Below are 24675 nucleotides of genomic sequence, written 5' to 3' on the forward strand. Positions count from 1 at the left end.
TCGAATTTAAGTTTTTCTAGCATTGAGTCTCGACGAAAATTATGTAAATCTTTTGTGCTTGATGCTTGATCGTGCTACCATTAAATCTGTCTCGCATGTTTAACATAAAGCAAGTAAAATTTCTAAGAAAAGTTAATATACATTTTCTGTTATTAGTTTTAGAGATTTTGGGAATTGTAATTATTATTTGAAGATATGTATGAAGAATGCGTTAAAATAAAGAAATTATATGTAATTTTCTACATTTCTTTTTAAAAAACTAATTTCATCCAATTCATTTCAAATTTTTCATATACAATATTCATATACATATCTCAATTTGAATGATTGGTTTAAAAAACTGCTGAAAATCTAACTACAAGAACTGTGGTTATAGTCGGTTATTGCGAGGGAAAAGTTGCTTGAACATTCTATTAACATCAAGTATGTTCAGACCTAGCGAGGGCTTTTCATCTCTTGGAAAATCGAGGGATTGACTGGAAGGTTGATTGGAACAGATGATGCGGTTTTCGACCTGATAAAGATTAAAACAAGTCACCTGCCAAAAGTTGTTATTGTGTATTCAAAGTAAGGCGATTTGCTAAGAAAGAAGATTAAATGAGAGTTTGAGAATTCCTAAAATCTTTATTGATATTCGAAACTTTCCATTTTAATGTTGAGCTTTAAATACTGCATAATAAATCTTAAAGCGCTAAGCTTGTAAAATCTAACGACTTTCGAAGTTCTGAGGTTCTATAATAAATTGAATGAGTATCTTAAATCTGCAATGAATTGAAAGACTTAGCATTACTTTCAAACAATAGAGAACTGGCATTCATCATTTTATTTAATGCACGGTAATAACAATGGCCTCAATTTATACCAGTGTTGTAGTACTATCTAAAGAACAAGGGGGGCCTTGTGCCCAAAATGTTGCAAGTAGCAATAGCAAAAGTAGAAATTTGCCAATTTTTGGCATCAACAAGGCGGGATCAGCACCCCTGTGCCCCCTAGCACTACACCCTTGATTTATACCCTGATAAAGCCTTATCGTTATTCCATACTCTATCTTCTTTTGATTTTCATCATCATCATCTTCTTCTTTATCTTCACATGTACGTATGATATCTGAGACGTCATGATCCAATTTCCAATTCACCCCCGAAACGGTCGCGCTCGAGCGTTTATACGGGATATTTTTTAAGGATCAGCGTCGCGGTTCTATTCATTTTGCTCCATGTAAACGGCGTAAAAGAGTATCCATAACCACAAAAACATCTACAAAATTTGATACTTTACATTTCTCAAGTTTACCAGGTTTCCAGATATTCTAGAAAAATGTAACTTTAGTTTTAATGCAATGTACCTGGGAGACTAGCCATACGAAAGGGGAACATGGACCGAGAGTTATGCAGCATGAACCTCATCATGAATTATTCCAATTCCGTAAATACCTCTGCCTTTACCGTTTTATTTCGTTGCAAGATGCCATATTGCTTGGTTTTTCAATCATATTGCAATACAGCGCAATTTACATCAAAGTAGGCTGGTCAAGTCCGTTTTTTTATGCTGTTTTATTTCACATGGTCGTTGTATCTTAAATACAGCAAAGATAATAGTTTTTTGATACTGTCAATAAATGTTTTCTCTCCGTCAAAAAGAAAACATTTTCAGATTTTAAAAGTTCCTACAAGTAATGAATGATGTAACCTGCCCGTATTTGCATACATGCCATTTTCAGTATTTCAATATAATAGGATACATGAGATGCGCAAAATGCAATATTAAAGCTACCAAATTTTCAATAGCTTAAGCTTTGTTCAGAGTGAACTGAGCTACCCCGGTCTCAACCAGGGCTGAATCTAAGCCATCTTCAGTGATCACCCTGGGTACCAGAGCAACATAAACTCCAGCCCAGCTCATTTTATTTATAACTCTAACACTAATGTGGTTGGGTGCGTTTTGGTCTCTGGGGCCTCGTGGCGCTTTGAGGGTGGGGCCCAGTAGGTCTTGGTTTGGTCTGTTTTAGGCAGAACTGGGGCCTGCGGGGTGCCATCCTTCTGGGTGTTGTGGGGCGGCGGGGATCTGGATGCATTCATCTACCTTAGTGGTAATTAAAAGCACGACCCCCAGGAAGAGCAGCCTTTTGGGTTTTATATTATATAGCAATTTATAAATCTTACACTTTTTAATAGCTGATAGGGCATCGTGCCTAAATATTTATATGATATAATATGATATATGATATAAAGTGTGGAAATAATGGATAGGGGCGAGGAATCTTATATCTCATCTTAGCTAGACGCTTCTCCACTTCTCCGCTTCTCCGCTTCTCCGCTTCTCCGCTTCTCCACTTCTCCGCTTCTCCACTTCTCCACTTCTCCGCTTCTCCGCTTTTCCGCTTCTCCTTTTCATTTCTACGCTCGACGTTTTATGGTTCTGGTACCCAGGGTTATTCCCTATCAATTAGGTATCAAGGTCCTTATTTAAGGCCTCAGTTAGACGAGCAAAGCTTTTAGTGTGCATTGAGACACTTGTTTCATAAACATATATAATAACACAACAGTTTGAAGCAAATTGTTGTAAATCAATGATATACCAGATAGCTGAGAGGCCTAAGACAAAAGCCTCCTATATCGATTTTCTAAACTTCAGAGTCTACTTCAGTTACCAGTAGCGGACTGGCCCACCGGGACACCAGCAAATTTACCCGTGCGTTGTTTGCTTCTAGCTTTTTTCAAAAAGCTTTAAAGTTTTCAAAAGGCAAATAATCTTCCCACAGAACAAAAAATGATCACAGGCATCAATTGGCCTGTCGAAAGTGCGTTAACATAAAAAGCTTAGCTTCACCTTTGAATTGAGCAAAATTAAGATAAACTTCAAAAATTACCAATTCCTGTTTCATCTGCAAATTCTGGTGATTTTCTAACATACTTCAAAAGAACACATTTTGTGTTATTGACAGCAGTATCGCAATTGTGGTAGCACCAAGAAGGCCTACTCTCCCTAGAAACTTGTTTATTTTTTTCAAGCAAGTTTGTTTCAAGCACTTTAACCAATTTCCATTTCTGGAAAGAGATTTTGACTAGCAGATTGTTTTGCCAACTGAATAATGACTAATTTTGTGTTAACCCAGGAGTAATGACTAACCATATTCGTTTTTATGGCTAATGCAAATCATTTCGAGTGCCTTATATCGAATAGCTGATAAGGCTTGCAATTTGGAAAAATAAAGTTAGCACTACCCTGTGCTCTTTCCATTCAGAATAATTGTAACAAGACAAAATTGTTGGCTATTGGGTATGGGGACGTTCACATGTTACGTAATTAAAGATAGAGGGAGGGGATTGACACAAATTTTATAGTCATTATGGCCTATTATTAAAGCAATTTAAATGAAAATTTAGGAGGAAAAGAATTTTATCATATTGTCTTTTTTTGATTACGTAATATGCGGATTTTTCCTATGTTGTCTCTCATGAATGATAGCGCTTTTTTGGTCCATCAATTGCCCCTTTATAGTAAAATTTGCTATATTTATATGGAGGATAAAACTTTCTAAACATCCTGTTGCAGAAAATTTTAGATCAAAATTCATTTAACAACTCATAGGCATCTTGTTTTTTTGTATATAAAACGTTAAAACCAGGAGTTATGTCCTTAAAAGAAATTTCAACTAACTGATGCCAAAAATTTTGACTTATGCCTAACGGGGCCTTTTATCCCCTAACTAATGAGTAGCAGTACCCCCTTCTCCTCTCTGTAAGGTACTTCGCAGAAGTAAATCCAGGATATCTACAACAAGAGCCTGGAAAATGGGAACCACTTTTTTAAGAAACTTTATATTGATTTTGTTGATAAAAAATTGGTTTTAAATTCAAACTCATGTAATTCAGCAACAACAAATTTGGTTAACAATCTATTTTGATATCTAATTAGCTGTGTATAAAATATTAAGATAATTAAAGTAACACCGTTTTTGTTAGTATAGTTGCCTAGGATGCTGAGAGAATCAAGACGATTTTCGAGCTCAGCACCCTATTAAGTTAACAAAAATAATGGAGTGGGCACGATCTAAGTAGCAAAGAATAGAATAGGGTTATATTATATCATATATAGGGTTATATATGATATAATAACAAGCTATATATAATAATGCTAAATATTATTAATTAAGATACAGTAACGAGAATTTCTGAATGTAAATTAGCAATAGAGAATTTGAAAATTTATGAAATTAATTAACAAAATAAAAGTAAAAACAAATCAGGCTAAAAAGGGACGGGAGGGTTTAGTGTACGAATGAAAGAAGATTGTTAGGCCTATAAAGATCTGTATGGTCTATTTTCAGAATTTAAAATCAAATAATTTTCTAAAATTATTCTAATAACCATTTGCGGAGATGCTGGCGTACTAAATGAACGTCTGATAGCTTCTTTATAGCTATCAGACGTTCATTTAGTACGCCAACTTTAAACAAATTATTTATATTATTATTATATTATTAATATATATATTATATTATATATAAGTATATATGCTTGCAAAACAGAGTTTGTTTTTTTATTTCTCTTATTACAAGAAGTATGCTATTCCAAATTTTAACACTGTGATACGTTATAAATCTTTTTTTGTAGTTTGTTCTAATTGTTGGAGTGGCAAGATGCTCTTTTGTTGATTGGCGGGTTTGATATCCATGTCGAGATGTTGTTTTCTCAAAAAATTGACTAAATATAGCTAGGTAATAAAATATTCAAATCTTTCCTCAAACTTAAAGTATTTTGTCCCTAAATATAATTGCTGTTGTTGTTGTTGTTGTTGTTGTTGTTGTTGCTGTTGTTGTTGTTGTTGTTGTAATCCTATTTTAAATCGGAATATATTAATTTTAAGCTACACAACCGTAACTTGTCTAATTCGATTATTTACAAAATATACAAATTAAATTAGCAATTTTTAATAGTTTTTAAATACAAATTTACAATAAAATCATTACGCTTTGCATACGTTGCATGTACAGGTTGCCCCGTCCCAGTTTTTAGTTAATCTTTTGAATTGGATCAGATTTTCTGCAGATTTTATTTCCTGTGGTAAGCTTCAAGGATTACTTCAAAGTTATGTTGTTTATTCTGAAAATGGATCTGAAATTGTTGTATACATCGTACTCTCGTCACCAATTTTTGAAAATTTTCTGCGCCCCCGCTACCGACTGCCCCTTCTTCAAATTCGCTCTGGATCCGCCCCTGCTTTTGTAAATGTTTTGCAACTGTAGTGAGATGCAGGAAACTCGCAGTTGTCAAGCTAGTAGGAATAAAAGCGCCTACAAGAACTTTCAAAAGTTCATGAAATGAGAATGAGATCGTATAGTTAATTTGTTGATGATGTTTGAATGAAATCAAATCCAGCCAATTTGACTGGAAATTTCTTCTTATCGAAAGGAATCCCCATAAAATCGTGAATAAAAAGGCTTCGATTTTCAACACTGGGCATTTTCTGACGTTCTAAAATGCACAATTTCAAGTAATTTTCCGGTTAACTTTTTAGCTAGTACTTTCATAACTTTCATATCATTTGCAAGAACGAAAATCTAAATTGATCTGATCAAGCCACAACACCCCCCCCCCCACAGTGGCGTGGTGGCAGGGGGGCCAGGGGGCCATGCCCCCTGAATATAGGCGCAAATGGAGATAAGGGGGCACCAAAATTGTTTGCTTGTAATATTTGGCTAAGAACATCAAAATTGATCGTACACGGGTAGAACACTTCGCTGTAACTTGCTGTGAACAATATGAAGCACGTTTCGTTGCCGTGACCCAACCAACATTTTCGTGTTAACTATGTACGTGGCTGCATGTTTAGCACGCCAACTAAAATCATGGCGGGGAAGAGCAAAACTTCTGAGGGGAAAATTAAGATAGTACATGATGTACCTGCTAAGCCCCAAACTTTTCGTAAGTGAAAGAAACATGTTCTATCTGGTCTGATGCTCATTTAGCAGTCTTTCGATGATTATGACTCTCATGTCATGACTTTCTTGAACGCACAATGATAATTTCCAAAATATGTCAGATTTACATGACGTTTCCCCGACACTTTGATGTTCTGACATGATGATAGTCCAACACGTCCACAGCGACGTTTCAAATTGGTCTTCTATACTTCTATACTTCTTAGACCTTTTGTGGCTGAAAAGATTAATTTCTAGCCGCAAATTGGCAACAGTTTCCTGTGAAAACATTTTAATAGGTTTCCTATATAGACAATAGTTTCCTATTCGAAACTGTTTATCAAAAATTTGGACTGTTGAATATGATCCGGTTGCGACATTTCATACAACGGTTGGATCAGTTGACTCGGGCTACGTCCGTTTTGTACCTAGAAGTCTTGTTACAATTTTATACCTGCTTCTGGATCATTTCGGTGTTTGCGAAAGCAGAAAATACCCTTGTGTTTCGAACGCGCCTCTTCCTGAATATAGTTACACATGCAAAAGTTTGATTCTTTTTCTTCAGCTAGCAGATAATATTGCAACTGCAAGAGGAAATATTATAAAAGCTGGTAAAAGCTTAGCAAAACTTGGAACAGGCCGCAATCACTGATCTCAAAAAAAGACTGGATCGAACAACCTATTGTTCTCCTACATCAGCATGAGGAAGCTGATCGAGTCTCTCCATCTTGGGACCTCTCGCGCCGAAAGCTTTGGGCTGCCATTTGTTAAAACGGCGCACACACAGTGCTGCACTTTAAATTGTGCAACAATAATTAAATTCTTAAACATTCTAAGATACCACATTCCTAGGATAATAAGTTCTCCATTACATAAGCTTAATACCACGGCAATAATGCCTAAGGCCACTTACAAATGATTCAAGTTTTTGTTTTAACGGTTACTTTGAATTTTGCTATGAAAAAGCGAGTTGAATTGAAACCAATATGATTGCTCTCTAGTCTCATGCAATACGGCGAGGTCTCAGATGAACGCTGTATTGTGGAATCAACGTTGGGCTGGAGAAGCTCGATCCAGTCTTTTTTTTAGATCAGTGGCCGCAATACGTATTGACCATTACTCAATACTGTGCTAAACAAAGTCTGAATCCCCATATTACCACCTCTTTTAAAAAAAACAATCTTTTCGCGACAGACATTACATGATCAGATCACTCGGTCCTAAAAATGTGCATGGTTGGGATGAAGTATCCGTAATGAGAATCTGTGCTTCTACAACAGTTTAACCATTAAAGGCAATATTTGTAAACTGATTGAATATGGAAACATGCAAATGTGGTGCCCATTCATAAAAAGAATAAGAAAAACTTAATGGGCAACAATCAGGGGCGTAGATAGGAAAATTCACGGGGAGGGGGGCAATTAGTGTGGATTCTCCGACAAAGATTTGATAAAAACTCTGAACATAACATAAGGACATTAGAATTAAATTCAAACTGAAGATAAAGTTTTATAATTTATTCAAAGTTTCATTAATCGTTCAACGCAGCTATTCTTCTCGCCCTGTCCTGTAAGAAATTGCAAATGTCTCAAATCAATTTGGACAACAGTTTCTCTGTTAACTGAGATACATGCAACGCAATAAAGTCGATCCCCAGACATAGTACTTCTCAAGTACGTTTTCACTCGTTTCGAGCAACTAAAAACTCTTTCATCATGGGCTAATGAAACTGGGAGAGTTGGCGCTAAACGCAATAACTTTGCTACATTTGCAAAAAACGGTGTCAGGTTAAATTTTTTGAGAAACTGCAGCCAATCTTGGTGATACTTTGAGACAGCTTCACCTTCGTTGAATTCTCAAGTGTTTAAAACGATCGATTGGTGTTATCGAGACACTGTTTCTGGAGAGGAGAGATATTTTTCATAGAATTGCATTAAGGTGTAAAGATCCTCTAAGTCAGATGTTGAAGGTGACTTTGTCATTGTTTTCTCAGATATGATGTTTGCCGGAGATATGCACATCATGGCCTTCAGAACTCCTACGGTTGCGTTGCTAAACCGTGCTTTTAAATCTTCAATCATTATGTCAAGAATATTGTTGCAAACTTCAATCTTAAATCTTCTTTGCTTGTCTACAACAGGATCCTCCACCGCATCTTCTTCATGAAACCTTTTTGCGTCTTGAAACTCTCTTCTCCGTAAATTCTGCTCTAATTTTGCAAGAAGCACTCCGGTTTTCAGCCTTCTTTATAATTTCTTCAAAATGTTTATCGCAAGCTCAAATAGAAGAAAACTGATACACACACATTCTTAATCAACTGACATGAAACGCCAACATTTAGCATGCGACCTTGAACCTTGTCTGTTGCTGTCTTTGTTATATCACCTAATCTCACTGCTTCCAATATTTGGAAAAATTCTCGAAAAAATCATTTTCGATTCTTTTTACTCTCATCTTGTTTCATCTGAACTACAAAATACAAATCAGTTTTGTTTTCGTACCGGTGACCCAACAATCAATCAGCTGATCTAGATAACACACAAAATATTTGACGCCTTTGATTGTAATCCTCCTCTGGATGATTGCTCTGTTTATCTAAATATTTCAAAAGCATTCGGTAAGGTATGACATGTTGATCTGGACTAGAACGGATCTGGACAACGTTTATTTCTTATTACCCTGGCTGGATGCCAGAGTCTCCATTATTTAGTCTCAGAAATATAGTTCGAAACTAGTATTATTTGTCACCGCAAACGTCTATAATACTTCATCCCCGGGTTCACAAGGCTGTAGTACCCAAGGTGATGTCTTATTCAAGACTTTATAAAAATTCCAAATCAGCGAACAGTACTGTTTGGGCAAAGCTCAAATCTTCTATTTGGGAATCATCTTGGACTCAGAGTTGTCTTTTTCTACTCATGTTAAAGCAGCAATCTCCAAAACAAGAAAAGGTATTGGTATGTTGGGGTTTTTCTCTAGCGATACAAGCTCTTTTTCGACCCCATTTAGACTATGGCGATGCTAGGTTCCATGATCTTCTTAAACTATGCGAGTTTAGTAAAAGTACCATCTTGTCTAGTATCCAGTACTCTGCTGCTGTAGCCGTGTCATCGAAACATCAGCATGGAACGGAACTTCAAGAGAAACGTTTTACCTTGAGCTAGGATGGGTATCGCTTAGTCATCGCAGGTGGGAGTAGACGTATGTGCTTGTTCTACAAATTTGCAAATAATCTCACTCCATCCAGACTATTCTAGGGTTCCCTTTCCATTGGCAGTTTCAGTACTCTGTACGCAAACATAATGTTATCGGTCAAAAATAAGAACAAGGACTGAAAAATTTAAATCTACCGTCTATCCTCATTGTTTGTCTGAACGACATAATCTTAAACCTGAAATAAAGCTTGCATCTTCAGTTAATATTTTCAAAAAAAGGGCCGGTGCGTCCTTCTGGAAAACCCTTTTATGGTATCCATGATCTAAATGGCCAGTCCTATTTAACTCAACAAAAAGTCATTCTCAGCAAGCTTAATAATCACAAATTCAATCACAATATCAGAGATGCCACAAACCCAATGTGTGCTACAAATGATGGCATTACAATACTTGCTGGCATCCATTCAGTATTACGACCGCTCGGATTCATAGATCTTGCAAATGTATTTTTGTTGCAACTTTGATCAAATGGCGATAAAGATCTTCCTAGTTCATTGAATAAGCAAATTCTTGAGCTTACGTTAATACTTATCCGTAAAACTGGTCGATTTGATTAAATCCTTTTCCTCCACACTTCTATAAGCCATTGAATCTTGACGTTGTTCTTGTAAAAATTGTAATTCTCGTCTTTGTTTTTGATGCTGTAATGACACTTGTATAGTAATGTATAGTAATACGTAAGTAGGATAATCAGTAGGTTGTGTTGTAAAATATTGTATCTGTTAGTCTTGCTATTTGTCTTTTTGAAATTGTCATGGTGCTGTCATCATTCTTGTAATGTCGCATGGTAATTTCTGAGAAGAATAGAATAAAGCTTGTATCGTAATATTCTATATGAATATATATTATTCTATATGAATATAAGATGTATTATTAGGCCCTATGTTGAATATGTCTAGGCCCGAATCTTGGTAACTATTCACAGGATCTGATAGTCAAATAACACTATCATATTCAACTTAATAAAACGTATGTTTACCATTTTCACCAACCACAACCCTATCTGCAAATGATGTAAGCTCATACGGAAGTCATGAAGTCGCATCCTAGGCAAAAACTAGTGCCTAGATAAAATCAATTGCTGGATGCTCCATTAAAAGAAACAGCTGAAACTACCCAAAAAACGAAACAACATAAATGCCAAAATTTAAAAATGATGCTGTAAACCATTTCCAGATTAGTGTTCAAGTGTTATACATTTCCTAAAATTAGTTACGTTTTATACTGGAAGGAGTATTTTCTCGAAAATGTTACTGGATACAACTAAAACATCTTGGGTGTCGATGGAACTTTTATCTTACAGACCAGAAGTTACAAAATAAAAAGAGATTATTTTTGTTGGTATGCCTAGTTGAAAAAATTTTTAATGGCAGTTTTACTTTATTCTCTCTCTATTACTGTAGGAGGTCAGGTTTGTTTTATGTTCTGTTTAAACACAAAAAAGGCAATAAGTTCATCAAGTAATAATGTTACAGAGTTTTAAATAAGGAAATCAAGAATGCTGTTCCACAGAACCACTGCACTAATCTTACTGTACCAATGTGAACTCATTATCTCGTTCGAACTGCAGGACTGACTGGAGATGCCAAAAGAACCAGTTGAAAGGTTGAAAAATGTACGCTATGAAAGCTTTACTTCGGTTGTAAATGAATGTTGTTTCCATCTATCACTTTTATTATAGAGAGGTGTGGCTCGATTCAAAACCAATTGTCAGTTCAACGACAAGCAATGTATGGTCGAGAAGGGAAAGGTGGAGTTCTGGGCGATCACATGCTGATAAAAATGATATTTGTTGCACGATCTACATAAAGCAAAGCTCCTTGAACATCCTGTTTTGATATTCTTTGATAATACAAATAAAAGCCTCACAACATATGGGCTAACCTGGTATAACATAAACATCCAAGACAGCAATGATAATTAAACCAACATTTACTAGATTGAATGGAATCAGGAGAGTTCCTGTCCTGGGTTTGATCCGTTTACAGGAATGCAAAACAGGAATGATCCGTTCACAGAGACCAGATCTTTAAATTTAAATTTTTTGGATCATAGAGCTTCAAATCCTAATAAGACTTCGCTAATATCTTTGAAACTTGCTAATTTTTAATTATGTCTCGTCTAGACAAGATGCAAAGCAAACAAATGATCTCACATTTTGGTAGAAATTGTTCAAAGAACTCCGTCGACGGTGTGCAAAGATGGTTTTACAGCATTTTGTGTCCTGTAAATTTTGGTAGGTTTTCAAGATATACCACATATGTTTGAAATCCTAATGGTAGCATAGCCTTACCACAAAATTTAGACTAGAAAATGAGGATGCAGCCTTTCTGAAGACCCTTTTTACGTTCTCTATTATTGTTTAAGCCTTCAAGCTATTCTCGTGGATGTAAACAAGATTAAAACTAATTCTAACAGCTAACAATTTTGATGAAATTCTTCATCGCTGTAGATATTTTCATAATACTTTGAGCAATTCGCTCTATCCTCTTTTATATTGGCAAATGCTATGAATTAGATATATTAACCCGGCAAAACCTCATCTTATTGTCCTTGTGAATTGTCTGGGCGAACATGGAGTGATTATGCAACCTTACAGCTTTTTTGCTAAAGATGGATTTTACCATATATCTTTGTCATCTGGACATAGTACCAGAAATGCTCTGTGACCAAGCTTTAAAGAATCCAAGCTTTAAAAAGTTTTAGCAGGGTAAAAAATTTCCTTGATATTTTCAGCATGTCTCAAAGCAAATAAGCTCCCCACCACTAGACCTTTGTTCATTTACAACCGATACCGAAGTCAAGCCTTAAGAGCGTACATTATTCAACCTTTTGTTTTGGCATCTCCAGTCAGTCCTGCTGCTCAAACTAGAAAATGAGTTATAGTAGTACAATAAATTAGTGCAGTGGTTCTGTGAACAACATTCTCGATTCCAACACTCTCTAAATGTATTTACTGGCGTCCAGGTGCGGTTTTAAAGGGGGTCCAGGGGGCCATGGCTCCAGGCCCTGCGCTTATGATAGGGGCCCCACACCTAAGAAAAAAGATGAAAATTGTAAAGAACAAGGGCCCCACAGATGTTTTGGCCCCGTGCCCCGCAATCCCTAAAACCGCGAGTGCTGACGGTCTAGACCCCATACATTCCTCAGGTGTATTTATTAGCATGTCAGACGCGCAGAGTCTGCAGAACACCGTCAGAGATTGCATTCGTCACTGAAGAGGGTGAATTGGAGAATGGAAAGGGTAGAAAGAAGTCTGGAAATAAAACAAAGAAGAGAAAAAATCGAAAGTCTGCAATGATAATCTAACATTTACTTTGATACAAAGTTTGAAGTTCAAAGTTAAGGATATGATAGGCCAGCTGTCCATATTTGAGCAGTTATATTTCGATATTATGATACAATTCTTCTCTGTCTATAGAGAAACAATTATAAAGTGTATTTAAAGATAAGATTTGCTCATTTGCATTCGAATTGTAAAAATTTGCTTCCACAGGTCAATTGTGTCTCACAAAGTTTTTCCGAGTACGGTGATCTATTGCCAAATTTGCTGTATATTTTAATGATTTTGCAGTTCTTGAGGCCAGCAGAGCCCCCATCAAGCCCCTTTTGCAATTTTAAAAATTCAGTTAATGACCTCGACCCTGTTAAAAAATTTTTTAAAAAACTTCGTTTCTAGCTTTTTATAGATTAAAAAATTTTGACAAACAAGCTAACATTTTAGTCATACTAAAGCCATGGTGGTATGCGTTATGCGGAAAATGACATTTTTGGGACATGTTATGCGGAGAAAAGACATGGAGAACCTATCGCTAACCGGAAAAGTAGAAGGTAAAAGAGCAAGAGGCAGACAGAGAATGACGTACTTGAGAATGACTAACAGAACAAATGAAAATGAACTCATTCAAGCATGTCAAGATAGAGAAATGTGGAGGAGCATGATCGTCAATACCTTAGCACATGACACGTAAAAAAGAAAGCTTTGCGCCCGACACTCTTCAGAGTTTAAAACGTCAGAACATAGAACGAAAACTCTACGCTAGAAAATATATATACCCATTTGTGGGTCGAAATAGGCCAATCAGAAATGTGAACACGTGACTGTTGAGGTTGACCAATCAGTGCCGCTTGCCTATTGAGAATGTTACCAATGGAGTCCTAAGATGAAAACGAACTACTTCTGTCTACACAATACCAGCTTTTTCATCTTTATGTAGATAGATTCCAAAACTGCTTGGAACGACGATCAGACTTTACCAATAGTGCGAAACGTGTCAAAACGTTTTTTGCACAATCTGGATTTTCCAGTAAATGCTGCCTAATAGCGGAATCGCATTTTTAAGTTGTAGTTTTAGATCTGCAAGACCGAGATGGCTGTTCTCTTTGGGGGAGAATTTTGTTTCTAATGATAGTAGGGACATGCTGTCTTATTATATCCCCTAATCTTTGGGATCTGCTTCCTAAGTAGCTAGAATCACACTGGCACGTAAACTGATAGATAACGGAACTCTTTTGGGTATTAGGACAGGCACTGCGGAGCAGGAGGGCTGGGGAGGGCTTTAGCCGAATATTAAGTAATAAACTACAAGTAAAGCCACTTTTTATACGGTTTTAGCCCCTCCATCCTTTTTAGACCCACCACTTTTCTCAACGCGTCGCAGTGCCTGTAGAAACGAAATCCTTTTGAATGGATGGAAGGGCCATTTTGGTACTGTAAACAATACGTGGATGTTACCGATCCATGGTACCAATCTATAGTAGTTTTAGACCCCGTTTACACTGTCCCGGGACAATTTTGTACCGTTACGGTTCGCAAGTGTTTACACTGTCGCGGTTCCAAATTGTTCCGTTTAGCCGTTCCGTTTACACTGTACCGGTACGACCTTAATTTAATGGTAGAACATTGTTTAGAAGAAGCTGTATTTAGTCAACCAAGGCTTTTATTTTGCCGCTGAAGTCAACAATCGAATTTTTATTGTGAGTTAAAATGGAGCGGAAGGCCGATTAAAACTTTACTTGGACGAAAGACAAGGTGGCTTTAATTTTCAGTGTTATTTTAGACTACATAACTGCCAAGTCCAATCAACGCTTGGACTGGGAAACACTACAAGCCTTTTCTGTGGTCGTCTTTTCTTCAGAATTTTCTTTTCTTCAGAATTTGAGAACGTAGTTACGCCACAATCAAAGCCTCGATTACCTGAAACAGCCATACAAAAGACCTCTTTGTGAATCCGTGACAAAATCGTCTCGGATAGGTGTTTACACTGTCCCGTTCAAAAACGGAACCGTGACGGTACAAAATTCGTTCGCTTTCAAAGCAGGGTCAAAACTGTTCCGGATAGCAGAGCAAAATCGTCACGGTTCCACAGTGCTAGTGTAAACGCAAGGGCGAACCGCGACAGTTTTGTCACGGTTCCAAACTTGCACGGGACAGTGTAAACGGGGTCTGAAATGACATCCTCTGGATAGCCATTTTCCAGAAAAATCTTTTTTGGTTGTTCAAGTTTCGAATCGAGTTTAGACCTGGAACAAATTATCAGTGCCCTGTGAGTTAACGTTTTGATAAGGTTGATTTTTTCTTTGTACTGAAGCCGAAAGATGACAGAGCCAATCCTTATATAGATGCGCGTTCACTGCCAACAGATAAAGGCCCGGCGGAATGGGCCTAGGTTTCGGGATTGATTTAGGCGGCAGCAAAGATACAAGCGCGGTATTTTATATTTTTAGAATAGCCACTTGCGACGTTCAACTGGGATACATTTTTATTCTCAGGGCTGGTGACGTCGGCATGATCATACTATACTAGGGCAATAAAGTATACATGCCCCGTCTATACCAAGAGCGTAAACACGTCTAGCGTATTTTCTATCTGATCACAAGGTAAGCAAAAACTTATATCAATATGCGGTTAGTAGGACTCATCCGTAAACAGTCGAGCCAATTTTAGTTTATGCCTCTGAGACCTGGACACGCTGCAAGATGATATACGGTTGTTTGACGACAGAATGCAGCACGATGTTTTCGTAACGACTAATCGCGACGACGTTTTCGTTTTCATTTTTCATTTCATTTTAAATTCTTTACACACTGTTGCCCCATAAACCTAGAGTGGCTGTTTTTCAGGGGGCCATGACAAAAATAAATTACAACAATACTTCATTAAAATGAAAGGTAAAGAAGATTATTAACAATATCAAAATTAGCATAAAATATACAAAATGTAAAATAAATAGGTTTTTAATTGCTATATCTACGTTAAAAAGTAGACAGAGAGGGGGCTAGCTTGACCCCCTGCTCTATTCATAACAGAACCACGGAACTATTGATCCACGGAATGAAAATGCTTTTTGGCCATTGCTCGTTTTCATTCTTGGAAGAAGCAAATAAATCTCAGAATTTCTCAAACTTACAATCTCCCTAGTTGTGTTTCTCGTAAATAGAGTAGAGAGATAGTTTGGCGCAAGACCATTTATTGATTTGAAACAATGGTAGGAGTCTCTTGTTTGATAATGTCCTGGACTGTTGGCCATTTAAGTTCTTTTATCAACTTAACTGCTAGTGGGTCATAGCCTGCGCCCCAGTCCGCAAATGCTGCCACATTTATGGACTGTGAAATATTGATAGATTTCCTGTTCAGATAAAGGTCTGGGTGTAGTTGATGAAAATATTTTATGCAATAAAACTAGTGGAATTTTGCATGAAAAATACACCAAGATATATTCACTGAAACCAAACAGGATGTAGATAAGATGGTGCATGAAGAGTTTAAAGTTTTACAAGGTTGGAACCGTTGACAATTTTATCTAATTGCATAAGTTTGAAGGGTTGCATAAATTACCACCAGATCCTTGTGGAAACTGTGGACAGGATATTTATCAATATTGCACAGTCCATAAATGTGGCAGCATTTGTGGACTGGGGCACAGGCTAGTGCGTCATACCTACTGTTGGTAACTCTTCTCGCAGTACGATTTTGTAACTTATGTAGCATAAGCAGGCAAGTGTTCCCACAGTCACACCAAACAGAGCAACAATATCGGAAGTGGGGCCCCACAATACCTCTATATCACTGATTAAGGTGATTTTTTGGAAGTAGTTTTTTAGTATATTTTAGGAAACCCAAAGAGCGAGATACCTTTGAACGTAAAACTTTGATATATCAATTTCATACAGATTTTGATATTTGGTCGGGAGCCTATAGCCATTGCTTGTGTCTTAATTACATTAAATGACAGTTTGTTAGCTGTCATTGAATGTGAGGCAATTTTACCTGGAAAATAAGAACGCTTAGACTTTATGTTAAGTTTGTTAAATTTGTTGCGCATTTCTCGATGAACATGCATCAGAATTTTAGAGTTTGGACGAATCGCTTGTTTTCGTAAGCCACGGACAAACTTTCCAGAGACACGTCTACCACGAAGCGGCACATGTTTTTCAGTGAGAAATGGCGCATGTTTTTCAAGAATCAGTAAGAATGAAGAAGACCACTACTCAACGATGGGTTAACATCATCGTTGTTGTTGGCAATGCCGTTTCAATCAATTGTCAGTAGGTCATTCAAGAAATCTGAAGAATTGAAATTTTCGAGTTGCCTTGTAGTCTGGGCTGTTAGAACATGAATCGTGCAAATTGTGATACCAGCATAAAAATGGATATATTGGGGTAATCTCACACGCCGATGCCGAGCAGACACAAGCCGAAAAATGCCCCAAGTGCTATTTTTAGACTGGGGTACTTGGCCCCAGTCCTCGAATTGGGCCAGTCTCTATATGTCATTACTGATTTATGAAAAAGGTGAGAAGGGAAGATTTAGGTGCATTATCATATATTAAAATATATTAAGAGAAAAGGAAATGAAAAATTGCCCCTTTATGCTATTTTTAGAATATGAAATTGGTACCCATGTCTCTATGTCTCTATGAAATGTAGCTTTCTCCATTCTTTCAACAAACTGAAAAGTAATACGGAAAGATGTAATTGACAATCTTACCTCTTGATGCTTTTTTCAGAATGGGGTACTGGAACCCAGTTCTCGAATTTGGGTTTTACCTTCATAGTCTAGGCTCTAAGCACAGTATTTGACATGAATTGTGCAAATTGTGGTACCAGCATGAAAATGGGTACACTGGGGCAATTTGACACGTTGATAATGATGCTGAACAGAAACAAGCTGAACAGTACCCCAAGTGCTATTTTTAGACTGGGGTACTTGACCCCAGTCCTCAATTTTGGATTTCATCCCCACGTAGTTAACTAAAGTCTAAAATGGGCGTGGATGTATAGGTTTAAACACAATTCTACACGATAAAAGAATAACACAGAAGCGATTAAAATATTACCCTTGATGCTATACTTAGAATTGACTACTGGAGCCCAGGCCTCTATAAGCTTTCTTTTATAAATCATTACTATTTTTGGTATGAATACGAAATAAAGTGAATATTAAATCTCTGGATTGCTACTATTCCTCTCAAAGGCCTTTAAGAAAAGCATAGAAGAACTACCTATTGAAGTTTGGAAAACACAGAGGCTAGAAGAATAAGTGCAATTCTATTATTGGTTTACTGTTAGAGTCAATGCTATTGTTTCTAGTTAAAGCAATAAGGGGGTGAAATTTCAACATGTTTCTAAGTGCCCTTCATTAGATTGTACGTTAGATGTTTAGCCTTTGTCATACAAACTACTCGCGCTGGCTGCCAATATAAGATCAATCGTATTGGAAAGTAGCCTATAATTCTAACGACTTTCGCCCTTCCGAATATGTTTGAAAGGTCAGTAAGAGTACTTAACATTTCTGCTACTTTGGATGGTCAGCATTTTATAAAAATTGTGTTAGACTTTCAGAAGTACCGAAATGTGAAAGTCACATTTTCCTGTACATGTGATAAATTGCATTGACTTTCAGAGGCAGGAAACGCGTACATACTTAAACATATCGCTTTATGCATATATTAACTGCGTTTTTTCAAAATATTTTTCGGTGATTGAAAAGTTGTATGAAGCTACACTTTAGTATTTACATCAATTAAGCGATATTTAACAGTAGATGAAAAAGTCGAATGAGCTTGGATCTAAGTATCCCATTCAGAAAAGAGAAACTAGGCGAAATTTTATCTCTCCGTCATATTTTAGTGTATCACAATGTATAGAATGCTAGACGTTTTATGTTAAAAACAGTAATGATTAATAACATACAATAGAAACAAGTCTAAAAGTTGGTCTATTATTTGTTGCATCTAGAGGTAATATTCTACTTTTTTCTAAAAATACTGTTTGGTTAACCAAAAAGGTAGACAGCCATACTATCATGTTTACATCAAAAGCAAGAAATGCTTGTAGAAGAGTGTTTACATAAAGGCCTAGAGGCAACAGCCCTAATCTAAAAATAGAATCAAAGGATAATATTGTTTCTTTGTTATACTTTTATCGTGTAGAATTGTGTTTAAACCTATACATTCACGCCCATTTGAAACTTTAGTTAACTACGTAGGGATGAAATCCAAAATTGAGGACTGGGGTCGAGTACCCCAGTCTAATAATAGCACTTGGGGGCATTTTTCGGCTTGTGTCTATTCGGCATCGTCATCAGCGCGTGAAATTACCTCAATGTACCCATTTTCATGCTGGTATCACAATTTGCACAATTCAAGTCAAATACTGTGCTAAGAGCCCAGACTATTGTAGAAATATACTTATGCTGTCTTTTAGATGCACCACGAATTTTTCTAACACGGTAAACCATATAGTGATCACTGATGCTTGTTTCGTGCACACCAGACATGACTACGTTAGATACATTAGTAGTCGCAATGTGGTCTAAGAAGGTGCTAGATCTTAATCTGGTACTTCGGTCAATTAGCTGCTGAAATCCAAAAAGGTTATAGACTTCGAGCAACTTTGTAGACTTCAAATAGATGTATGCTAGGTATACCCCAAAATACAAAATGTAGAAACGATCCTATATCGTTTTGATAGAACATTCAAGGATAACCCGGGTCGCAATGGGAGGGCCAAATTTGACGCGATGAAGCTCAAATTTTCCAAATATCCAGACAAAGTAGCAACATTTCCCAAATTTTCCGACGAATTTGGTGATTGATTAAGAAGTCTGTTCTTCATTGACTACTGCTTGAAGATCATCAGGGCCAACAAACGCCAGCAACATCAGAAATCGCAGGCAAGACAATGCATAGGTTACTTTGGTGAAATGTCTAAGGGTTGAATTGAATTCTGTAAATAATGAATGCACACTTTTTATAAAAATATAATCTATAAGAATATTAGGACTCAAAATTGCTGAAATTTGAAAATGATTTAAGAATAATGCAAGGCTCGAGCTTTATTTGAGTCTTTTTGGAAATAAATTGTTTGCGAGTTTCACGCTATATGTTTTGAAATAGACGTATCCACCAAAATACAACTCAGTTGGTCTTCTGAGTGTGTCTGTTGTCTGTCGATGACACTGAGAACCTTCCGTTCTATTCTTGTTTTGTTTTGTGCTGGCGTAACACATCAACAAAATCTTAGTTTCTTTCTCTCATCTTCAGCCAAATCTACCCCTTAAGAATATTAAGGCTCAACAAAAAATTGGGTATTTTTATAAAAAAGTGTTTATTACCTTCAGTTCCAAAACGATCCGTGGGTTGGATTAATGAATAAGACCACCTCAATCGAAACCAACTTCCAAAGTAGGTTTTCAGCTTTACTTTAAATCCGCAACTGCATATCCTTCCTTTGGTCAGTATCATATATTTTTGCTCTAGGATAAAATCTCAACAAACTCTCTTTTCAAGTAAAAATATCTCTTCAAAGAGAACAAATTTTTAATAAATCCTGAAGGTGAAGGACCCAATATAATACAAAGTCAAGTCATATTGAAGTATTAACAATTTTCATAAGTATTAAAAATTTTAATGAACTAAAGGATTTTATAAGAAAGAAGGAGGTGGTCTTACAAGAATATCATATGAATGGCTTTGAAAAAAGCAAACATTTAGTAAACTAAAGCTTTTCGTCTGACACTCTTCAGAGTTTAAAACGTCAGAACATAGATCGAAAACTCTACGCTAAGAAATATATATACCCAGTTGTGGATCGAAATAGGCCAATCAGAAACACGAGCACATGACTGTAAAGGTTGACCAATCAGTGCCGCTTGCCTATTAGAATGTTACCAATGGAATCCTAAGGTGAAAACGAACTCCTTTTGTCTACACAGTAGCGGTTTTTTCGTGCTTATGTAGATAGATTCTAAAACTGCTAGGTGGAACGACGATCGGGCTTTACCAATAATCCGAAACATGTCGCCATTATAGTTTTTTGCACAATCTGGGTTTTCTTGCCAATACTGCCCGATAGCAGAATCGCAGGTTTTATTAGTAATTTTGGATTTGCAAGACCGAGGTCCCCAAAGAGAATTTGCAAGACCGAGGTCCCCAAAGAGAACAGCCACCTCGGTCTTGCAAATCCAAAATTACTAATAAAACCTGCGATTCTGCTATCGGGCAGCATTTGCTAGAAAACCCAGATTGTGCAAAAAACTTTAATGGCGACATGTTTCGGATTATTGGTAAAGCCCGATCGTCGTTCCACCTAGCAGTTTTAAAATCTATCTACATAAGCACGAAAAAACCGCTACTGTGTAGACAAAAGGAGTTCGTTTTCACCTTAGGATTCCATTGGTAGCATTCTAATAGGCAAGCGGCACTGATTGGTCAACCTTTACAGCCATGTGCTCGTGTTTGCGATTGGCCTATTTCGATCCACAACTGGGTATATATATTTCTTAGCGTAGAGTTTTCGATCTATGTTCTGACGTTTTAAACTCTGAAGAGTGTCAGACGAAAAGCTTTAGTTTACTAAATGTTTGCTTTTTTCAAAGCCATTTACAAGTTTTGTACCACCAAAAGATTGTTTGAATATCATATGACAACATTTAGTGTCACTGCCTAAGAAAATACAATATACGATATTATACTCTCTACTACAATATACGTCTTTTCCAAATTTGTCATTAGAAAATTTTCAATTGCTCATTTGTCTTAAACTTGAAAAGTTTCATCGTACGTTTTTATTGTTTATTAATTAAAAAAAGGATTGGTTAAAATTTTGCAATAGCACAAACGCTATCAGATAATTTCAAATCGTAACTACTTTACAGCGAGGTGATACTCAGAGGTAGTCAGGTATTTTCAAATCCACTTTTGGTTCTGTCAGCCCACATCAATATCACGTCCTCCACAAGTGCAGAAATTAAGAAGTTCACATTTGATAAGAAGTTTCAGGAAGAAAAGTGTTCGTTCACTCGTATGCAAGGCTTTATAAGTTTATTATGAGTTTATTCTATCTTAGGATTTCCAAAACAAGATGTGTTGAAAATTGTCTTCTTTGCAGCCCGCTGTGAGGGAATCGCCTTGGCCTTCTATAAACGTTTTCAGTGTAAATAACTTATATATTTTTAGTCATGTCAGCTGATGGAGGTAAAATAATAGAAAATTTTTATTGAAAAACAATTCCCAATAAAGGTGGAACAATAGTTTGTCTCAAACATTATGCGAGACAATGCTGTTTAAACGTTTCTTTCTCGACAATAAAATGCATTTTCATAAAATCAAGGTCCAATTCACTTGAAAAAGAAGTTTTTTGCCTTCTTTGATTTATATTTGAACATGAAACAAACCAATTTTAAATTCTTCGTTGCTACTTTGCAAAAAAATATAAATCAAAAGTAAAAGCAAAGTAAATTTTAAACCAAATACAGTTTCATGCTCAAGCAGCATGATAGAATCCTTTATTCTATTATGCGTCAAACAAACAGGTGCGCTACAGAAGCCATTTGGCAACTTTCAAAATACTTAGAAATGCTGATAGCAACTCAACTTGACAAAGCACGATTTGAACACGAACGCCATTTGAATACCATACGACTTGAACACGAACATGAACTGAACATCAACATGACTTGAACACGAGAACGAATTGAGTATGAGCACGAATGAACATGAACAAGACTTGAACGCGTAAATGTCATCAACACGATCATGACTTGAACACGAAGACTACTTCAATAAAACATGACTTGAACACGAACATGAAATGAACACGAACACGACTTGAACACGAACGTAGCTTGAAAATGAACATGAAATGAACACGAACACGACTTGAACATGACTAGAACACGAAAATATTAAAAACACGATCATAACTTGAACGCGAACACAACTTCGATAGGAATATGACTTGAAAACGAACATGAAATTATCACGAACATGACTTGAACACGAACCTAATTAAAAAACGAACATGAAATGAACACGAACACGACTTGAACATGAACATGACATAACCACGAATGCGACATAAACACAAACATTACGTAAATACAAACTTTAACCCGACTAAAATTACAAAAAAGAAACATTACAGATGAAATAAGAAAGCCTCTCTGCGGCTTTATTTTCTGCAGTTGGGTTATTGATCAGACAGAAAAGGAAACTACCAAAAATGACAGAAGCAAGTCAAAAGATGTAAATGATGAGCTACAAAATAATCTGTTTTGCACACTGCGAAAAAAAATCATTAGAATAATACATTAAGCATTTCCAACGAGGTCATTGTCGAGATTATGTTGGTATAATCTTTCCATGTTTTTTAGAACGCGGTCTTTTTAATCATGTATGATTTCCCCTTGAGCTCACCGTGAACAAACTGATTTTACAAGAGCAGAAGGCGTTTCGTTCCATCTGCTTGTAGTGCGCTGCGTTTGGATATTACGAATGGGAAGTTCGGGCTCCTCTACGACAGTAGAACGGATGGCAAATGCAAATTACTGACCATGTCTACCATAGGGGTTTCTTAGCATCGCGAGATGGATGCACGGAAGGCCCTAAACATTCTTGATAATCATACTTACTGAAATCGACCGATTTTATCCTAATGATTAAATCCACAGATGAAATATCCTTGTCATAGCGCTTAACAGCATTTAATGAATAGATCAATAATTCCGTATAATTATGCATATTGAATAAACAAGACATCAACAATTTCATTCTCCTTTTTATCAAGGCCCCTTATCTAAATTGTCTTCGCCTTTGATCAGTGCCGGATTACCTATAGGACCTATGGTACCTAGGCCCCCGGCCCAGAACCTAAACGGCCCCGCTAGGAATGTTTTTGGTATCTTCAGTGAAAGGCCGTGTACTTTATGGGAACTCGTTGCAATCACGTCCTTTGGGGATATACACTGAGTTTGTATACATTGGATTAATTTTAATTTGACAAATGGTCCCTTCATTTTCCAGCGTTTAATGTGAAGAGCTGTTTTAATGTGAAGAAATGTTAATCGCCTCGAGAGAAAGACTTACTTGATCTCCATTGATGACAGAATATTTTCATTTGGTGAGCATTTGAATCGTCTCTGCTTTGTTATTGATCGTTTGCTTCAGATACATTCGAAATTACAGCAACCAAAGTGCCAGTTAGCTTGTTCAACTGTATGCATCTTTGAGTTTATTGTTTCTGGCATTTCTCTTCATCCCCACAAATTTTCAAATGTACAAACGTTTCCTGTTCCCAAAACCAAAATGTCAAAGACGTAACCAGTTATATTATATTACGTTACTACTAGCGGCGTTTCCTTTAAAGACATTGCAAAAATTGCCTCACCTTTGCATCGTTTAGCAATAAAGAACCCAACATTAAATTGGGACAGTGATTGACAAACTACCTTATGCTCCTCGGCCGTCATGTCCTATCTTGGTTTGCAAGTACTATTATTTTGTATGCCTATTCCGACACCTTGTCCCTCCTCTTCGATACCACATACAGTTCAGGTACGTGATTCTGACTTTTTAGTCACTGTAGATTACCTAGAGGTAGATGGAAGAGCCCTTGCTTGAATTCTGTCTATCGATGATTGCCCTCTTGATATAGATGGAATCTTATGCCATTTATTGGCACGTGGATAACTCATATACTATTGATATCTCAAGAAACGTTCTTGAACTTTTGCAATCATGTACAAAGGGACACTGTTAGGAAACACCACACCAAGGTGCATTAATGAAACATAAAGTATATACGTCTTTGGACAAGAACCTCTGTTTTTTCCCATCCAATAAAAGATGTTATTCATTTCAGGACATCAACTTTCTTTGCTGCCTTCATGCAAAGTAGTGCAACGAGCAAACCAAAAATTAGCATGTGATGAAATTCATGCAGTTATATTGCATCAATAATTATTCGTATTCCATTGGTATTTGTCCTATTCCACCTTACCAAAGCGCATGAAATTTTTCACGGTATACGTTTAACTTGACTGCCTATGTCAGAGCAACACTTGTTCCCCCCCCCCCCCTCCTGCACAGCCCACATCAAGTCCGGTAAGGTTTAACAAGTATACCTTAGTATGATATTTCTTGGGTAGTGGTACATTGTTGTGTATCAGGTTGTTGTTGTGTAACAGAATCAGTTAAATGTACTAAGCAGTAGAGGATCAAGAAAAGATCTTTGTGGTACCGTCAAGAAAGATTT

At 36.7% G+C, this 24675-nt stretch overlaps 1 protein-coding gene across 1 annotated transcript in view; it reads left to right on the forward strand.

The window, feature by feature from the left end:
- Nucleotides 1-23896, forward strand: part of LOC135682053 (bifunctional 3'-5' exonuclease/ATP-dependent helicase WRN) — a 63184-nt gene extending 39288 nt beyond the window's left edge. The window contains exon 10 of the mRNA XM_089113308.1: nt 23445-23896. The gene's annotated coding sequence lies outside the window, so the exon portion shown is untranslated. The remainder of the gene's footprint in view (nt 1-23444) is intronic.
- The last annotated feature ends 779 nt before the right edge of the window (nt 23897-24675 follow it).

Source organism: Rhopilema esculentum, chromosome 16 (assembly GCF_057945365.1).
Source record: "Rhopilema esculentum isolate cy_ngs chromosome 16, ASM5794536v1, whole genome shotgun sequence".
Classification (NCBI taxonomy): Eukaryota; Metazoa; Cnidaria; class Scyphozoa; order Rhizostomeae; family Rhizostomatidae; genus Rhopilema; species Rhopilema esculentum.